Source organism: Gossypium arboreum, chromosome 9 (genome assembly GCF_025698485.1).
Source record: "Gossypium arboreum isolate Shixiya-1 chromosome 9, ASM2569848v2, whole genome shotgun sequence".
Lineage (NCBI taxonomy): Eukaryota > Viridiplantae > Streptophyta > Magnoliopsida > Malvales > Malvaceae > Gossypium > Gossypium arboreum.
Genome location: NC_069078.1, coordinates 4,655,816 through 4,674,199, shown reverse-complemented (window position 1 = coordinate 4,674,199; position 18,384 = coordinate 4,655,816). Strand labels below are relative to the sequence as shown.

General features: G+C 32.8%; 1 pseudogene; it reads left to right on the top strand.

The window, feature by feature from the left end:
• Nucleotides 1-5,184: 5,184 nt before the first annotated feature.
• LOC108455051 (protein argonaute 4-like) lies at nucleotides 5,185-7,895 on the top strand (annotated as a pseudogene).
• Nucleotides 7,896-18,384: the final 10,489 nt, after the last annotated feature.

Sequence of the window (18,384 nt, the reverse complement as noted above, 5' to 3'; positions counted from 1 at the left end):
GATGTTGCATGTATTTTGAAATGGGCCTATGGGCCATCTTGTTATCTGAATAAGGGCTAAGGCCCGTTTATTATGTCTGAAAAGGGCTTTGGCCCAAGATATCTATTACCCAAATGGGCTTGCATATTTTATTGATGTTGCATGTATTTTGCAATGGGCCTATAGGCCATCTTGTTATCTGAATAAGGGCTAAGGCCCGGTTTATTATGTCTGAAAAGGGCTCGGCCCAGTACCACTATTACTGAATGGGCTTAGGCCCAATGGGCTTGAGTGACTTGGGCTTTGAATGGGTTTTCCTTACACATGAGTTTCCCCAAACTCACCCTTTTATTTTCATCCACGCAGAAATCTCCAACCATAGTGGGCTTGGAGTCGTGAGGGAATTCGGAGTGGCCACCCGCTCGAAAGTTTGATTTTCTTCGGTGAATGGACATCCTTTTATTTACGTTTGAAGTTTTGGGCTTTTAAATGTAATAAGGCCGCTTAATTATTTTTGATGGTTTTAATATGTATTACTAAGATAGGTAATACTTATTTTAACTGTTGAAATTAGATAGCTTTAGGGCAAGTTTTCAAAAACAATAGTTGATTTCAAAATAACACGACAACAAGCAAAGCTTCCTTAATGAAAGTATTTTTCCAAAATTAATCACTTTTCCTAAAATGACTTAATCAAATCTGTTTCTTAGAAATATCCATGACGTTAAGGTGTGGCAATGGCGGTATGCATGTCTAGGATTGGATCCGAAGGAGCTTGGTATTAGCGATCCGATGGACTCACCACCTCTTTTCGGTTTCCTACGGTGCATGACTTCCATTCACTTTAACCCTTAATGAATTAATCTTTTGAACATCAAATGCGATTTTCTGGATTTAGAATGGAAATTTTTTTTTAACGTTTTTGATGTGGCATGCCGGATCCAGCCATAACTTCTGGGCCGGGTTTGGGGTGCTACAAGTTTCAATTTAGTCTCAGTTGTTATAGTAAGATTTTTTTTAAACGGTGTCGTTTTGGGGATTAGGACTAATTGCCCAGGGAGTCCCACCGAATTTAACACGCCTTTCAATTAAGCCCGAAATTTTTCATTTATTTGTAATTTACCCTAGATTGTTAAATTAAATTTGATTTTAGTTTTTTTACATATTTAATTTATTTTAAAATAATATATGTATTATTTATTTGTATAAACATTTATTATATGAAAACTAATATATATTACCTATAATATTATATACATTTTTTATAAATTTTTATTATATGTTATTTTTAATATATATATTATTTATTCTATTATATTGATATTTTATTGTGTGTTATATATTTTTACTATATGTTATTTATTTAATTATGTTTTATATCATTTTTATATTTTATCTATCATATAGTTTATATCATTATACATGTATTTGGTTATAAATTTTATTATATATCATATATCTTGCTGTAAATTATTCCTTACATTACTACTATTTTATTATGAAAATATATATTATTTTATTACTTATTAATTATACATGTTTTTAAATTATTATTATTATTATATAAATATGTAATATCATTAATTAGCACATTATTTCTTAGTATACTAAGTTGTTAAATCTTATAATATGATTTATACATATATCATTTTTAAAGGGGTTCTCTTTTATTATTTTTATATTATTCTAAATATTTCTAAATATCTTTATTTTTATTTTATTTGATTTATATGTATATATTATAATTTGCTTATTTATTTTTGGTTTTCATTTATTTTGATATTGTTTCGTAGGTTAAATCTTATATATTTTTACATATTCGCATGAAATTAATTATTTATGTTGATTTAAGTTACATTTGCATAAAGCATTATGTATATTGCAATTTGTATTTGTCGTATTCATTATGCACTACGTTGTATTTTGCATGAACATTTATGTTATTTATGATAATAACGTATATTGTGTAATTTATGCCATTATTATATTTATACTATATCGCATAAAATGATAAAGCATGTATTATGTAGCTAGGTTTACTTAATATTAATTTCTTGTAATATGTGAAATACATCATTATTTTCAAAAAAATAATATCTCATTTGATTCAAAAGGAATTTTTAAAAAAAAGTAATGCAATATTTTTGGTAGTTAAGAATTTGGGAAGTAGTGCCCTAACATGCTGGGTTGCAGCTTCCCGTTTGTTTAAATACCTAAAATACCCTTCTAAACGATTTTATAAATTACGAGGTGACTTTAGTTACAAGGGTTTTAGAATATTGTGCCCTATCATGCTGGATGTGATATTCATATTCTTTTGGAACAAAGAAATCTCGGTTTTCAACTCAAACTATTTTAATTTCAAAAGGGATCATATTTTTAAATACTTTCAAAAGTATAGCATTAAAGACAGAAAATTATTCAATTTGGTACCAATTTTTTGGGCGTTTCGAAGGTGCAAACCCTTTTTCTTACGTAACCGACTCCCAAACCCGTTTTCTTGATTTTGTAGACCAAAACAAATAATTTCAAACAAAAAGCGGCTTAAAGGTGGTTCAATCACACTTAAACTGATTGGTGGCGACTCCCTATTTTCATTTTCTAAAGTCGAACCCCGTTTTTCAAACCTTCCCCTTTAAAAAAGGGTTTCGACAGCTTGGCGACTCCACTGGGGACTATAAGAGAGTCAAGCCGAAAATTGATTATTTTCTGTCTTAATGTCAGAAATTTGGAAAAATTTTAAAATACGTCATTTTTACATGTGTTTGTTGCATATGTTTGTTATTGTTTACACACGCATTTCATTTGCATGACCGTTGTGGTCACATCCTTAAGTGGGAGTGAGAAGCTATACTTTCATGAGGTTTTCACCTCTGCATGGGCTAGTGGATTGCTTCCGGGATACATCCGTACCTAAGTCTTCGTAAGATTTTCATCTCCGTATAGCCATACGGAAATGTGTCCCCTTGAACCGAACTTGGTCCATATGAGCCTATAATTGGTGAGGATCGAGGAATCTGCTGGTTCAGGTACCCTTGCTTTAGAACCAAACTACATATAGTGAACTTTAAGTGCTTGCTCTAGGTAATATGATGATGAACTTTAGTGCCTACCTTTATAAGTTCTTATTTATTATTTTTTTTATATATGTGACACTGACTTGTTTTTCTTATTTTGCTATCATTGCATGTCATTTATCATTAAAAGGTGTCGATTCAAGGCTCGATTTCTGAGTTAGAAATTTTTGTAATGGGGAACGAATATCTTAATAAAATGGAGGACAACTCTTTCGTTTGTGCTTGGTCAGAGAAAACCCAAATAGAAAAAGGAAATAGTGTCACCGAAGGATACACATCAGAATTATGGGACTACACTCTCATTAGTGTGATGCAAAATAACCTCCAAGAGTTAAAGGAAATATGGGATTAATGGAGTAACGAAGCCAAGCAGTTGTTCTACAATAGTTATGAGGAATTGCAGTATTTGCTTGACATGAAGATAGATGAACAATTCAAGGTGAGCGTGGGGAGTACTGATGGACACTTCTACCATTACAGATAAAGATAGTCACTTCGTGGATGGTAAGGGTATAAAACATAAAAAAAGTGAATTAGATGGAAAGAATTTTACTTATGATGGTAGAAAGGCTCACTTACTATAGGACCGCTACCAAACAACAAGCTGGAATTTACTGTGGTACTTTAGGATGTTTTACCTATCAGAAATAATGGAAATGCAAGCCCTAATGGTTGGGACAGTCCAAATGAGCATGAAAGAAAGAGATTAAAGAAGATCGTATCGTTTAAAGACCTTTAAAGTGGAGATTAGCTATGCTGTGAAGATACCCATGCAAGCAATTCAAAATGTTCTGTGGGGGCAGAAATTTGAAGACTCTCAAGAAGCACTGAGGATGTTTGATATCATTTTAAGGCAGTATGTTGTGAAGCTGGAATGCCTATTTGTTCGCCAATCTTTCTTTCAAGGTAATCAGAGCAACTTTACAGACATTAGAGGAGGTGTCTTTGGCTGTAGAGCTTACTTCATAGGTGAAGCCATAATTCAAATTCAAGAGAGAGCTGATCATTTACAAATACTGGTAGAAAGGGCGAGCACGTTGAGCACCAATATGAGCTACAGTCAAATCGTGGTCGAAAGTTAGCTTTGTTATTAAATAGGGTTAAGACTTTGCGCCTACGGGCAAAAGCGTATTTGTAATTCGTTTTATAAAAAGATTTTTGTTCCTTAAATAACGTTTTCTAAAATGAAACTGAATCAGAATCGATATCCTTTTGCATTCATGCATTTGTATCTCATAGCATTTCATCACATCATATGCATTCAAGATTATAGAAAGACCCTAATTAGTTAAAATTATTAGGGAGAAGGAGAGTAGGAGAAAGAAAATCTGGAAGCAACACATCATTATGGTACACGCGCTAAGTCGAAGAATATGGATAAAAATTTTGAACAGCTATAGAAAGACATGCTGGACCAATTGCAAGAGCAATTGACCAAGATGCAAAATGACATAAAGGAGCAGATGCTAGAGGCTCAGAGGAATATGATGACTGAGATGGCTCAGTTGTTGAGGGCCACTAATAAGGGCAAAACCCCTATGGCAATCACTGGTAAGGAGGAAGAGGATCATCCTCCATGCTTTACTCCACCCCACGGGCCTACACAAACCGAGGCACTTCCTAGGAGGCTGTCTGTCACTATAAGATCTCAACACGGGCCGGTTGATGCTGGGATTCATATGAATTACCTAGCTAGCTCGGGATTCAATTTGGGTGACAACCCTACTAATCCTCTATTCCTGACTCGGATGGGGCTGAAAAGGAGGATTTGAGAGCCGAAGCTGCAAGGCAGTTGGATGAACGCTGCAGATGGTTGGAGGAAAAATTCAAGACATTGGAGAGTGCTGAGGGGCATCATAGAGTTGATGCCAAAGACTTGAGTTTGGTCCCAGATCTGGTGCTTCCCCATAAGTTCAAAATGCCGGAGCTTGAGAAGTATAATGGTATTACTTGCCCAGCGGCCCACATAACGGGATATGTAAATAATGACCAGTTGCTGATCCACTGTTTTCAAGATAGTCTAGTTGGAGCAGCAGCTAAGTGATATAATCAACTGAGCCGGGTCAGAATAAGTTCATAGAGGGATCTGGCACAAGCCTTCATGCAGCAATACAATCACGTGACCGACATGACTCCAGATAGGATCATGCTACAAAACATGGAGAAAAAGCCTAATGAAAATTTTATGCAATATGTACAAAGGTGGAGGGAAGTGGCCATGCAAGTTCAGCCACCACTCCTTGAAAAAGAAACCACAATGCTCTTCATTAATACTTTGAAGGCCCCATTCATCACCCATATGATTGGGAATACTACTAAAAGTTTTTCAGATATAGTGATGGCGGGCGAGATGATTGAGAATGCCATAAAAGGTGGCAAGATTGAAGTTGGAGAAACTACCAAGAGGTCATTTCCAAAGAAAAGGGAGAATGAAGTGAACAGTACGAGCTCATACAATAAAGATCACTCAAGGTTAATAACTGTCAATCAACCAAAGGTAACTACTGTGGGGCAACAAGGTCCAAAGGTAACTACTGTGGGGCAACAAGGTTCGACAAAGTAGGAATCAAGCGTAAGGCAGAATTTTGAAAAGCTCCAATTTACGCCAATCCCGATGTCGTATAAGGAGTTATATCAAAGTTTATTTGATTCACATGTGGTGTCTCCATATTATATAAAGCCGTTGTAGCCCCCGTACCCCAAATGGTATGATTCAAACGCTTAATATGATTATCATTCGGGAGTATCGGGGCATTTAATAGAAAACTGTACTGCCTTCAAAAAGACGGTTGAAAGACTCCTTGAGATGGGGATTGTTAAGTTTGATGATACTCTTAGAACAAAGAGTCCGTTACCAAATCACGATGATAAGGGAGTAAAAGCAAATGATTAAAGGACTCCATCAAAGATGGAAGAATAAGAAGAGGATTAGTAGTATTGGATCCTGAGTAGAGAAACTTGCGAGGCATTCGTCCTTACAAACATGGAAATATTTTGAACGATTAGTCTGTAGAGGAACCTCTTGTAGTTTTTAGAGATTATACAGAGTAATATTCAGAACACTTTCATTGCTCTAAAGCCTAAAAGTAATGAGATTTCTTTTGAGAAGTAGGCTCATGTTCAGACATTTTTATTTTCAAAAAAACATACTTTTATTATTTATCTGAGTAAATATTCTTTCATTCTGATTCTTTTTACCGTTGACATTCTTTATAAATTTCCATTTCATAGTCATTCTTGAATTCATTTATTCCTTGTATATTCTTTTGTGTGTATATCATAGATCCCTAGATATCAATGACACGGGCAATGATACTACAGATTCAGAGTTCCTTTTGAGTGTGATATGTGTTTAGAGGAATCTCAGTACTTTAAAGGTGACAGAAATTGTGACTTGTTTCTGAATTTGTTGAAAATAGTTTTTACCCTATGAAGTGGTGGTAGGAAATATAGCCTTAGAGAAAGAAAGATTGTGAAATTAGAATTAGCTGAGGAGACAAAACAAGACCTTGTTGAGACTATTATTCAAATATGTGGTCCAAAGACGCATGCAGGAGGATTTACAATTGCCAAGATAAACATGAGGTTTTGGGGCACTGTTGGTTCACCATGGAAGGGGATCGCATCAGTTATACCATAAATGCCGAATTTAATGAGCCAAGACTTATAGGGCATGTATGTTATGGGCGCATCAAAAGTTTCAAGTTGACAATGGTTCATCTTTGTGGTTGTCGACTGCTCCGTTAAGAGGGTAGAGATAGCTTCATATGCCAATATTACAAAGTCAATAGTCATCGAATTTCAAAAAAAAAAAATCTTATCCAGCTGCACAATGCCAAAAGTTTGCAGTCTTTTCAAAGATAAGGCGTCATACCACAGTACAACAAAGGTTGCCAAAAGAAAAGAAAAAGAAAAAAATAAATTACAGAAGATGACCGAGACTGGTAAAAATTGGCATAAGAAACTACCGCCTACTCTCTATACTTACGCTAGGGCAAACACCTTCAATTCTAGTTGTTTCAAAGGTTCCAGCCATCATCCTTGGAATAGGTGCATTGTTTGGTTTTCTTGAGCAGTCTGATGTGCCATCAATAGCTGCAATGGTTAGCTCCAGGCGGTGGCCATTGATTTCCAGCTATGGGGCATCAGGCCGTACACAGTCTCTGAAGCTTAAAACGATAGATTCTTTCTTCAAAACTAGTTTTTGACAAAGTGGATGACGGTATCATGAAGGAAGCTCTCTTAGATTTCTATACAAGTTCAGGGAAGAGAAAACCTGATCAAATCATTATTTTTAGGGATGGGGTTAGCGAGTCTCAATTCAATCAAGTTTTGATCAAGTTATTGAGGCTTGCAAGTTCCTTGACGAGAAGTGGAACCATAAAGATTGCGGTTATTGTTGTACGAAAAACCATCATACCAAGTTTTTTCAGCAGGGATCTCCTGACAATGTGCTACATGGTACTGTCATTGACAACAAAGTATGCCATCCAAAGAACAATGGTTTTTACCTTGGTACCCATGCTGGAATGATTGGAATCACAAGGCAGACCCACTATCATGTTCTTTTAGACCAGGCTGGGTTTTCGGCTGAGGATCTGCAAGTGTTTGTTCATTCTCTATCTTATGTGTATCAAAGGAGCACCACAGCCATATTTGTTATGGCTCCTATTTGCTACGCTTATTTGGCAGTTTCACAGTTGGGGGCAATTTATGAAGATTAGGGATACTTCAAAAACATCATCTAGTCATGGTGGGATGTATGCTCCAGGAGTAATCTCTGTACCTCAGCTTTCCAGGTTGAAGGATAAAGTTAGCAACTTCATTATTGTCTACTGAGAATCATTGAACCATCTTTTTGTAGGGCTTGACAAACAACAGCCAGGACTGCTGCTGGGGTAATCCCTTTCTCATGGGTTTATGAATCAAGATTTTTCCTCCAAGCTTTGATAGAGTCAAGAATTGAATACCTCTAGTAAACTTAACTTGAAGGTATTCATCCTAAGCAAATGGATGACACAGACTTATGACAAAGAAGGTTTGTCCAAAAGAATTTCATAAAGGAAACCTTGTACTGAAAGAGATCCTTCCCATACAAAAAGATGCTGAATTGGGAAGGGCCATATGTTGCAAAGAGGGCTTTCTCTAGAGGTGTACTGATTTTGACAAGAAATGGATAGGAAGAATTTATCTGATCCAGTGAATTCAGACTCGGTCAAAGAGTACTTTGTCTGAAGGAGAAGGGAAGCCAAGGTGAAAACCCGCAAAGGGTACTTTGGGACTTCTATTTCAAAAAAAAAAAGGGAAAAAAGAAAAGAAAAAATTAAAAAGAAAAAATTAAAAGGAAAAAATGGAGAGGCCAAGGTGAAAATCCGCAAAGGGCGTCTTAAGACGAAAGGGGTTTTGAGTTGAAAACCTGAAAGGGCAGCTCAAATTTGGGAAAGTCATGCAGTGACCTTGCTATACCAGATTCGACGAGAAGTGAAGTATGTTACATATCGAGGCATCAACAAATTACTTTGGATCTTTTAAACACATGTTGAATTCAAGAAAGTCTTCATGGAGCTAGTGTATAGACGCTCAAGCGGCGATATCTAGGGCATCTAACTTTTGTCCTGTTTGCTATCTTTAGATTTTCTTTCTTCTCAAAGATAAGCTATCAGATTAATTTCCTTTGTATTTTTGACAAATTTATTTAAATTTAATTATCCTCTGGATTTATTTATTCATCCTCCATTATTCATAAAGTGTGTTACATAGAAATTATGATTGATGAACTAAATATCTTTACAAACGAAGTTTTGCATATTACTCTGGAAATTTCTAGATAATACAAGAAACTGAAACAAGACAATTGTTTAAAGAATTTTCATATTTGTGGGTCGGATGTACTCGAGGAAATTTTTTCTTCAGTCCAAAAGGTAGTTGGACGTTTTAAGAAAGGATCATTTCATAAACATCTCTAGCGAGTCACAACATTTGGAGAATGGTACAATAGGACTAAGTTGATTCAAGCAGAGAATGATTGATACATCAAGAAGTATAAAAATAAAACTTCGATGAGGGAATGAGTGATGACGTCTGAAATAGGAGTTATTTTTATAACATTTTGCATTATAACATGTCTAATTAGGAGAATTTGACTCACTTCGATCATAGCATCCTAATTATTAGGCATGGACTCATACGCATTCTACAGGTCATGTCTTTTATGGGACAAAGTAGATCAAAGAAACAAGATTTGGCATCTCTGTATTTATAGGGAACAAATTGAAGATAGCAGATCTGACATTCCTGTGCTTACAGTGAAGCAGATCGAAGATTTCAGCATGGCATCCCTGTGTTTATAGGGAACAAGTTGAAGATAGCAGATTTGGCATCCCTGTATTTATAGGGAACAAATCGAAGATAGCAGATCTGACATTCCTGTGCTTACAGCAAAGTAGATCGAAGATTTTAGCATGGCATCCCTATGTTTATAGGGAACAAGTTGAAGATAGCAGATTTGGCATCCCTGTGTTTATAGGGAACAAATTGAAGATATCAGATTTGACATTCCTGTGCTTACAGCGAAACAGATCCAAGATGATTTGGCATTCTTGTGTTTACAAGGAACAAATCAAAGACATAGCAGATTTGACTTTCGGATGTTCTCACACCAAAGTAGATTCAAGATAACAGATCTGGCATCTCCGTTTCGACGGAGAGTAGGTACATAGCAGGTCTGACCTTCAGATGTTTACATCGAAGTAGATCCAAGATGATAGATTTGGCATCTCTGTATTAGATAGGGAGCAAATCGAAAACATAGCAGATCTAAGTTTCATCAAAGCAGCTCCAAGATGATTTGGCATCCCTGTATTCGACAGAGAGCAGATCAAAGACATTAGTACGACAGTTCTGAGTTTGCAAGGAGCAGATTGAGGACCTTGAAGTCAGGATCCGATAAGATCGGGCAAATTTAGTCCTTTTATAGTCTTTGCTCTATTCCTGTTACACAGCAATAAGCAAAGAGGGGCAGCTGTAATAGCCCAAATTCACCGGGGCTTAATAAACTAAACAGAAAACGAAAAAAATAAAATAAAATGTCCAATTTGTACAGTCCATGTTACAAAAGAAATAAAGCCCCAAAGGCAAACAACACCCAATACCCCATTAGCCTAAATCAAACCCAAATACCTAACTAAACGAAACCAATTCTAAGCCTACCCCAAACCCAATAAGCAGCAGCCCAACGAAGCCCAAACTTGAAACACCAGGAGACCTAGGGTTTCTGGAAACCTCAGCGCAGACAAGTAACACAATGACCCATGTCGCGCAATAATCGGCATGGATTGTGCCCCCACCAAGATTGCGCTGTTAAACCTGCAAGAAAAGGAAAGAAGCAAGCAATCAGTCAATAAATCAGGATCTGAATCGGGATTTAATTTTTTAGATTCATCTGTAAACAGTATAAATGGGTGTAAAAAAAGTGTAAAAAGGGGATGCAAGGATTTTGAAAGAAAATACAGGTTTAGTTTTCTACTTTATTCGATTAGAACTGCATTTTTATTTTATTTTCATTTCATTCATATATACATGAAACAAAAAATACCGAAAGGTTTTTGGGTTACTATTGCTTTCGTACAAAATATTTTTTAAAAAAAATAAAAGGAGAGGGTTTACCTGTGTTTCCACCGAAAAAGAGAAGTTTTTGGGCCCACTGACCACCATGTGTGACCGCGCATGTGTTGGCGTGTGACGTCGGAGCTAGGCCGATCACTGGCCGAAGCTTAGGAGGCCTTCAGAGGTTTTGGAGGAGGTTTTTTTTTTTAAAAACAAAGGTTAAAATGAATTTTAGGTTTAAAATTAGATTATATAGCATAACCAAAACGATGCCGTTTTTGCTTAATTCATAAGCCTCAAAACGACGCCGTTTAAGGAAAGGATCCACGCATTGACCCGTTTACCCGGGGAGGATCCGCGCATTTTATTAAAAGGGATATTTTCCTTCCACGTCCTTCCGCATTTTTTAATCTTCATAATTTCATTTTATTTTTATTTTAATTCGGCCCCAATCTTTTATACTAGTTTCAATTTAGTCCCAGTTGTTATAGTAAGATTTTTTTAAACGGTGCCGTTTTGAGGATTAGGACTAATTGCCTGTGAGTCCTCCAATTTAACACGCCTTTCAATTAAGCCCAAATTTTTCATTTATTTGTAATTTACCTAGATTGTTAAATTAAATTGATTTTAGTTTTTTTACATATTTAATTTATTTTAAAATAATATATGTATTATTTATTTGTATAAACATTTATTATATGAAAACTAATATATATTACCTATAATATTATATACATTTTTTTATAAATTTTTATTATATGTTATTTTTAATATATATATTATTTATTCTATTATATTGATATTTTATTGTGTGTTATATATTTTTACTATATGTTATTTATTTAATTATGTTTTATATCTTTTTATATTTTATCTATCATATAGTTTATATCATTATACATGTATTTGGTTATAAATTTTATTATATATCATATATCTTGCTGTAAATTATTCCTTACATTACTACTATTTTATTATGAAAATATATATTATTTTATTACTTATTAATTATACATGTTTTTAAATTATTATTATTATTATATAAATATGTAATATCATTAATTAGCACATTATTTCTTAGTATATTAAGTTGTTAATCTTATAATATGATTTATACATATATTATTTTTTAAAAGGGCTCTCTTTTATTATTTTTATATTATTCTAAATATTTCTAAATATCTTTATTTTTATTTTATTTTATTTATATGTATATATTATAATTTGCTTATTTATTTTGGTTTTCATTTATTTTGATATTGTTTCGTAGGTTAAATCTTATATATTTTTACATATTCGCATGAAATTAATTATTTATGTTGATTTAAGTTACATTTGCATAAAGCATTATGTATATTGCAATTTGTATTTGTCATATTCAAGATTCACTACATTGTATTTTGCATGAACATTTATGTTATTTATGATAATAACGTATATTGTGTAATTTATGCCATTATTATATTTATACTATATCTGCATAAAATGATAAAGCATGTATTATGTAGCTAGGTTTACTTAATATTAATTTCTTGTAATATGTGAAATACATCATTATTTTAAAAAAAAATAATATCTCATTTGATTCAAAAGGAATTTTTAAAAAAAAGTAATGCAATGTTTTTGGTAGTTAAGAATTCGGGAAGTAGTGCCCTAACATGTCTTTGGGTTGCACTTCCGCTTGTTTAAATACCTAAAATACCCTTCTAAACGATTTTATAAATTACGAGGTGACTTGATTACAAGGGTTTTAGAATATTGTGTCCTATCATGTTTGGATGTGATATTCATATTCTTTTGGAACAAAGAAATCTCGGTTTTCAACTCAAACTATTTTAATTTCAAAAGGGATCATATTTTTAAATACTTTCAAAATTATAGCATTAAAGACAGAAAGTTATTCAATTTGGTACCAATTTTCTGGGCGTTTTGAAGGTACTAACCCTTCTTCGTACGTAACCGACTCCCGAACCCGTTTTCTTGATTTCGTAGACCAAAACAAATAATTTCAAACAAAAAGCGGCTTAAAGGTGGTTCAATCACACTTAAACTGATTGGTGGTGACTCCCTGTTTTCATTTTCTAAAGTTGAACCCCGTTTTTCAAACCTCCCCCTTTAAAAAAGGGTTTCGACAATTGCTATAGCTACTCCACCAACCACTCTTTATCAACGCTTCAGCTTTGGACTCATATGGTGATTGATCTTCTTCCAACATGGTTGTAGCAAAGGAAAGAAAGATGGTAGCCCATAATACACCTAAAGTAACAGAAATGGTTAAAGATGAGGACATGTTTAATTCGCTAAGCTTATTTATCTGCTAAAGGTTCAGTAGTAGCATATATGTTATAGTTTCCAAACCCAAGAATTTAAGGAAATTCATTATAGGTCTTGTTGCCATTGTTGTAGGGCCAGCTGATGTCATGGAACATATAAAAATGTGTTCCAAACTTACCTCTTCACGCGGAATGATTTTTCTTTTTCATTGGAATTCTGTATGTTGCAATTGTTAAAAGTCTTTGCAATTGCTTGAGTTTTTTTTTTTTGGAAAAAAAATCAGTTTAATTTGAATTCAAAACTGCATGATGTTAAAAGATAGTGCGGATGTACTAAGTGCTAATTTAAAATTGATTAGCAAAATTGTGGATAATAAAAGAAGTAGTATTTAATTAACAAAATTATTACTCAAATATACTAACATGATTATAAATTGTCATAGATGTTGATCCCATGACAATGACGGTTCCATCTTTTCCATTAGGTGTCCAATTTTCCGCAAGATTATGACTCGAATTCTCACATAGTTGGGGTTTTATCTACGAAACTTCTTATCTGACTATATTAAATCAAGACCCAAAAAGGGGGCCTTCAGATAAACTAATGGTGTTCTCTTTATTGTCATTTTAATGAAGTTATATTTACATTAGGGTGAATATTTAATATTTAATGAAGTATCAAATAATTTCTTTTTATATTATATATTTGATTAATGTTTTGTTAAAAGTTAGAAATATTAAATTTTAGGGTAAACTATATTCAATGTCGTTAAATTATTAGTAAGTTTACATTTTAGTCATTCAAATTCAAAATGTTGCAAAATAGTCACTAAATTATTCGAAAGTTTTAATTTAAGTCATTGAACTATTCTAATTTTCTATTTTTTTTAATTAAGTCACCAAACTGTTAAATTTTTTTTAAATATTCGACTAGTAGCTGCAAGCAAGAATTTAACGATCGGTACGAAGGGTCAGTACCCATCAAAGTGTAGAAGAACATACATCATATCCAAGTCAATCTGATGGCCAGTGTTGGATATCACTGTTTTGTAACTTTTTGAAGTTCAATGATTAAAACGTAAACTTACTAATAGTTTAGTAAATACTTATAATTAAATAATGAAAAACAAAAAAAAAACATATAAAACTTAAGACAACATGGGTCTAAACTGACTTCTGAAATCATTTATTATTCTGAAATACTCTCAAAATAGAAGCAGATTAAGAAGTTGATGAAGAGTCACCCACTTTCTAAGAGAAATTGTTGGTACTTTATGAATTAACTAATTTTAGTCTTTCTGCTTTTAGAATTTTGAAATTCTAGTCCTAACCCAAACAATAGCAATTAAATTTGTTTGGTTAAATTCAATTACTAGTCATGTATTATATGTATAGTTTTAGATTTATTTTATATTCTCCAATTGGGTTATCCTAAGTCTCTATACTTTTAAAGTTTTGAAATTTTCAGTTTTTACACTAATAACAATCATTAATCATCAACTAGATTTTTAGTGAGCAATACGTGGAAATAATCAACTAACATGACATTACACATATGATAATGATTGTAATCATAAACCAACTAAAAATTTGACTAAGACAAATGCATCTATTAATTAATAGTATAGCTATGGTGAGTAAAGATATCGTTCCCATGAAGAATAAAAATACTAGTAATTACCGTCTTTCTATTATTTAACCGATAAATTCAAGTGATTCATTAAAAACTAAAACTAGCTAATTAAATTAACTAAAGAACACGAAAAATAACAAATCAGGAAACTAATCGAGTAAACAACCAAGAAGCAAAATAATACCCAGGAAAAAATTCATCTAGATTTCATCTGTCATTATCAATCTAAATTACGCAATTTCTTCACTTAGTATCTTGATCTGTAGAAATCCCTAAATTATATTAATATCTCTCTTTAAGAACAAGAGCAACTGACTATAGGTTGATTAAATGAAATTTATTTCTAATTAGAACCCTTATTATTGCATTAACTCGATTTATGGATTCCCCTATTAGATTTGACTCTAATTCGATAGATTTATGTTGTCCTATTTCTAGGATTACATGCAACTCCACTCAATTACGCTAGATCTACTCTTAAACAGGGTCTATTCCTCCTCTGATTTAAGCACATCAAACATAGATTAATAGCCTAGAAATATTTAACCACGGATTAAGTATACGTAATTGAGAACAAGATCTAAGTACTTATTACGTAAAATAAAAATCAAAAGATAGAATCCATCATAGGGTTCACCTAGAATACATCATAGGGTTCATCTTTCTAGGTATTTAGAAAATTAGTTCATGATTGCAAATAAAAACATCGAAAACATAGTATAATTGAAAGGAACAAAGAAACTCATGATAATCTCCTGAGAAATCAACTGGGAATCTTCAATCTTGATGGAAATTTGTTTCATAATTTGTTTCAATGGTATTTTTCGAGTTGTTATCTTGAATATTTTATGACAACTTACTCTTATCTTTATATTTTTTACATATATATGTCTTAGAATGCCTGAAAAACCTAAAAATCGTGTTTTTTCACTGTTTGGAGTGCTAATTTGTGAATTCGACACGGCCTGCCACATGGTCGGGTGGCAGGCCCTGTCACTCACACTGCCGTGTGGAAGGGGTCAACCTATGTGGTCCTTGTGCCTTGCTTCGATTTTCCAGTTTTCGCTCGTTTTTCACTTGTTTTTGGCTCTTTTTTCTCTCAGATGCTCTTCTAAGTATAGAAAAATGAATAATCACCCAAAAATGCATTAAGAATGATGTTAATATATATCACTTTTAGCACTTATTAGATAATATGCTCACTGCATCAAATTTTGGAAATAACATAACTTAACTTAATGATTTTAATCGTTATCATTTGGTGAGAATTGAATTTTAAAATTTGAAAAGTATAGGGACTAAAATGACCAAATTAAAGTATAGGATTAAATCCACAACTTTTTAAAATACAAGGATTAATAGAAAATTTTAATTTAATCTAAAAGAGCTACATAAATTTAACTAAGTTATATTACTGCATAATAATAATTATATGGTCAAAATTATAAAATTATCTTATCACTCATATTAATAATTTAAAATTTTAGAATTTGTTATTGTTGATACAGTGCTACCTTAAGTTGCTTGTTTAGTTAAAATGGCAAATGCGACAAAAATGCTAGCCTGCATGATAAATGTCAAAAGTAACATGTTTTAGCCTAATTCTTAATGCATTTTTGGAAGAATATTTGATTTAAAATGGTGAATTTTATGGACCTAATCCTTTAAATTCATGTTTCTATACTTAGGAGAGCATTTAGGAGCAAAACGAGTGAAAAACAAGTGACAATCAGAGCAAGTTTCAGGAGCCACACATGCACTCACATGGGCTGCCATACGACCATATGCCAGACCGTTTGAAAATCGTGAATCGCATTCCAAACTTGCGGGAAAATGCTTTTTTAAATTTTTTGGCCATTTTAAGACCCATATATGACAAAGATAAGAAGAGAGGAGTGAGCCGTCATAGAATACTCAAGAAAACAACTCGAAAAACTCTATTGAAGCCAATTTTAAAGCAGATTTCCATCAATATTGAAGATCTCCTTTTGTTTTTATTTTATTTTATTATGAGTTTCTTTATTTCTTGTGGTTATACTATCTTTAGGATGTTTTTATTTGCGATCATGAACTAGTTTTCTAAATACCTAAGGGAGATGAACCCTATGATGAATCATGTTAGTTTATTTCTATTTTTACACAATAAAGACTTAGATCTTGTTCTCAGTTATGTGTGCTTAATTCTTGGTTTAATATTTTTAAACTATTAATCCATGTTTGATGTGCTTAAATTAGAGGAGGAATAGACCCTGTTTAAGAGTAGATCTAGCGTAGTTCAGGAGAGTTGCATGCAATCTTAAAAATAGGACGACATAAATCTACCATATTAGAATCAAATCTAATAAGGGGATCCATAAATTGAGTTAATGTGACAATAGGGGTTTTAATTAGAAAGAAATTTCAATTAATCAACCTAGAGTCAGTTGCTCTTAGTCTTGAAGAAAGATATTAGCATAATTTAGGGATTTTTTATGGATCAAGGTACTAAGTGAAGAAATTGCGTAATTTAGATTGATAATGACAGATGAAGTCTAGGTGAATTCTTTCCTAGGTATTGTCTCGCTTCTTGGTTGTTAATCGTTTATTTTCATATTTTGTTCTTTGTCATGTTCTTTAGTTAATTAATTTAGTTCATTTTAGTTTTAATCAATCACTCCAATTTGTCGGTTAAATACTAGAAAGTCAGTAATTACTACTAATTTTAGTCCTCATGGGAATGATTTCTTTGCTCACCGTAGCTATACTATTAATTGATAGGTGCACTTGCCTTACTCATAGTTTTAGTTGGTTTACGGCTGCAATCACTGCAGTGGCAACTATGGCTTGGTACCATGAAAACACTGCCAACAAAAATAGAAACAATACTAAGGTTTGTTTACGCAGTTCGATTTCCCTTCATTTGCAGAGCCTAGCTTAATGAGTAATTCTACTCTCTTTCTTCACAAATACAACAAGTGATTCACACTTTATGACTCTCCAAGTATAGAGACCTCACATTTGTACCTAGAGACTAGAATATTCACCTACAAATCTTCCCCTAATAGTTTGCACTCCGTCACAAATATAGTTCCTCAATGAACATATTAGAATACACTCAATAATGTTTCATACAAAATCTAAACAAGTTTTAAAGCATGTATTAATCTCAACTTGCAAAAATAGGCTCTAAGTGAATACAAAGTAACTCATTGGAAATAGCTAATACAATCACAATTGTCAAAGTACAATTAATGGAAGATATGCTCTCCAAAATTAGAAACACTATCTTGATCAAATCTCTACATTTCAAGATTATTCACACGAATCCGATCCAATCTTCAAATGCTTTTCATAGGTGGATATTATTATCTTCAATAAAAAATACATTAATTCTAAAAATTTTCTTCATTGAATTGTGAAACAAAATAAAACAAATATTTAACCACCTCAATTACAATCTACAATTAACATAATCGAGTGTCACTCAGTATTCATCTTGTCTCAACAAATTTCATAACCAACGAGGATCTCCGCAACATGTATCTAAAATTTAAAGTTGATTTGAGTATGATTTTTTTTTTATTTCATATGCTGCCATTTAAAATTGACTTGTGGATGCTTGTTGCCATTTTTTATTTGCTGTAGAGTATTAATGACCTAGAAAATTCCCAAGTTGAAGCGGCAAATATTTCGGTAAGTTACAAATCTATATATATATATTTTTAATATTAAGTAGATATAAGCTTATCTAACAATATGTCAATTTGTTTTTGCTTATTGGAGAGGAAGAATCAACCAAAAAAAATTAGGTTAGTTTCCACAACTAAGCATAAGTATG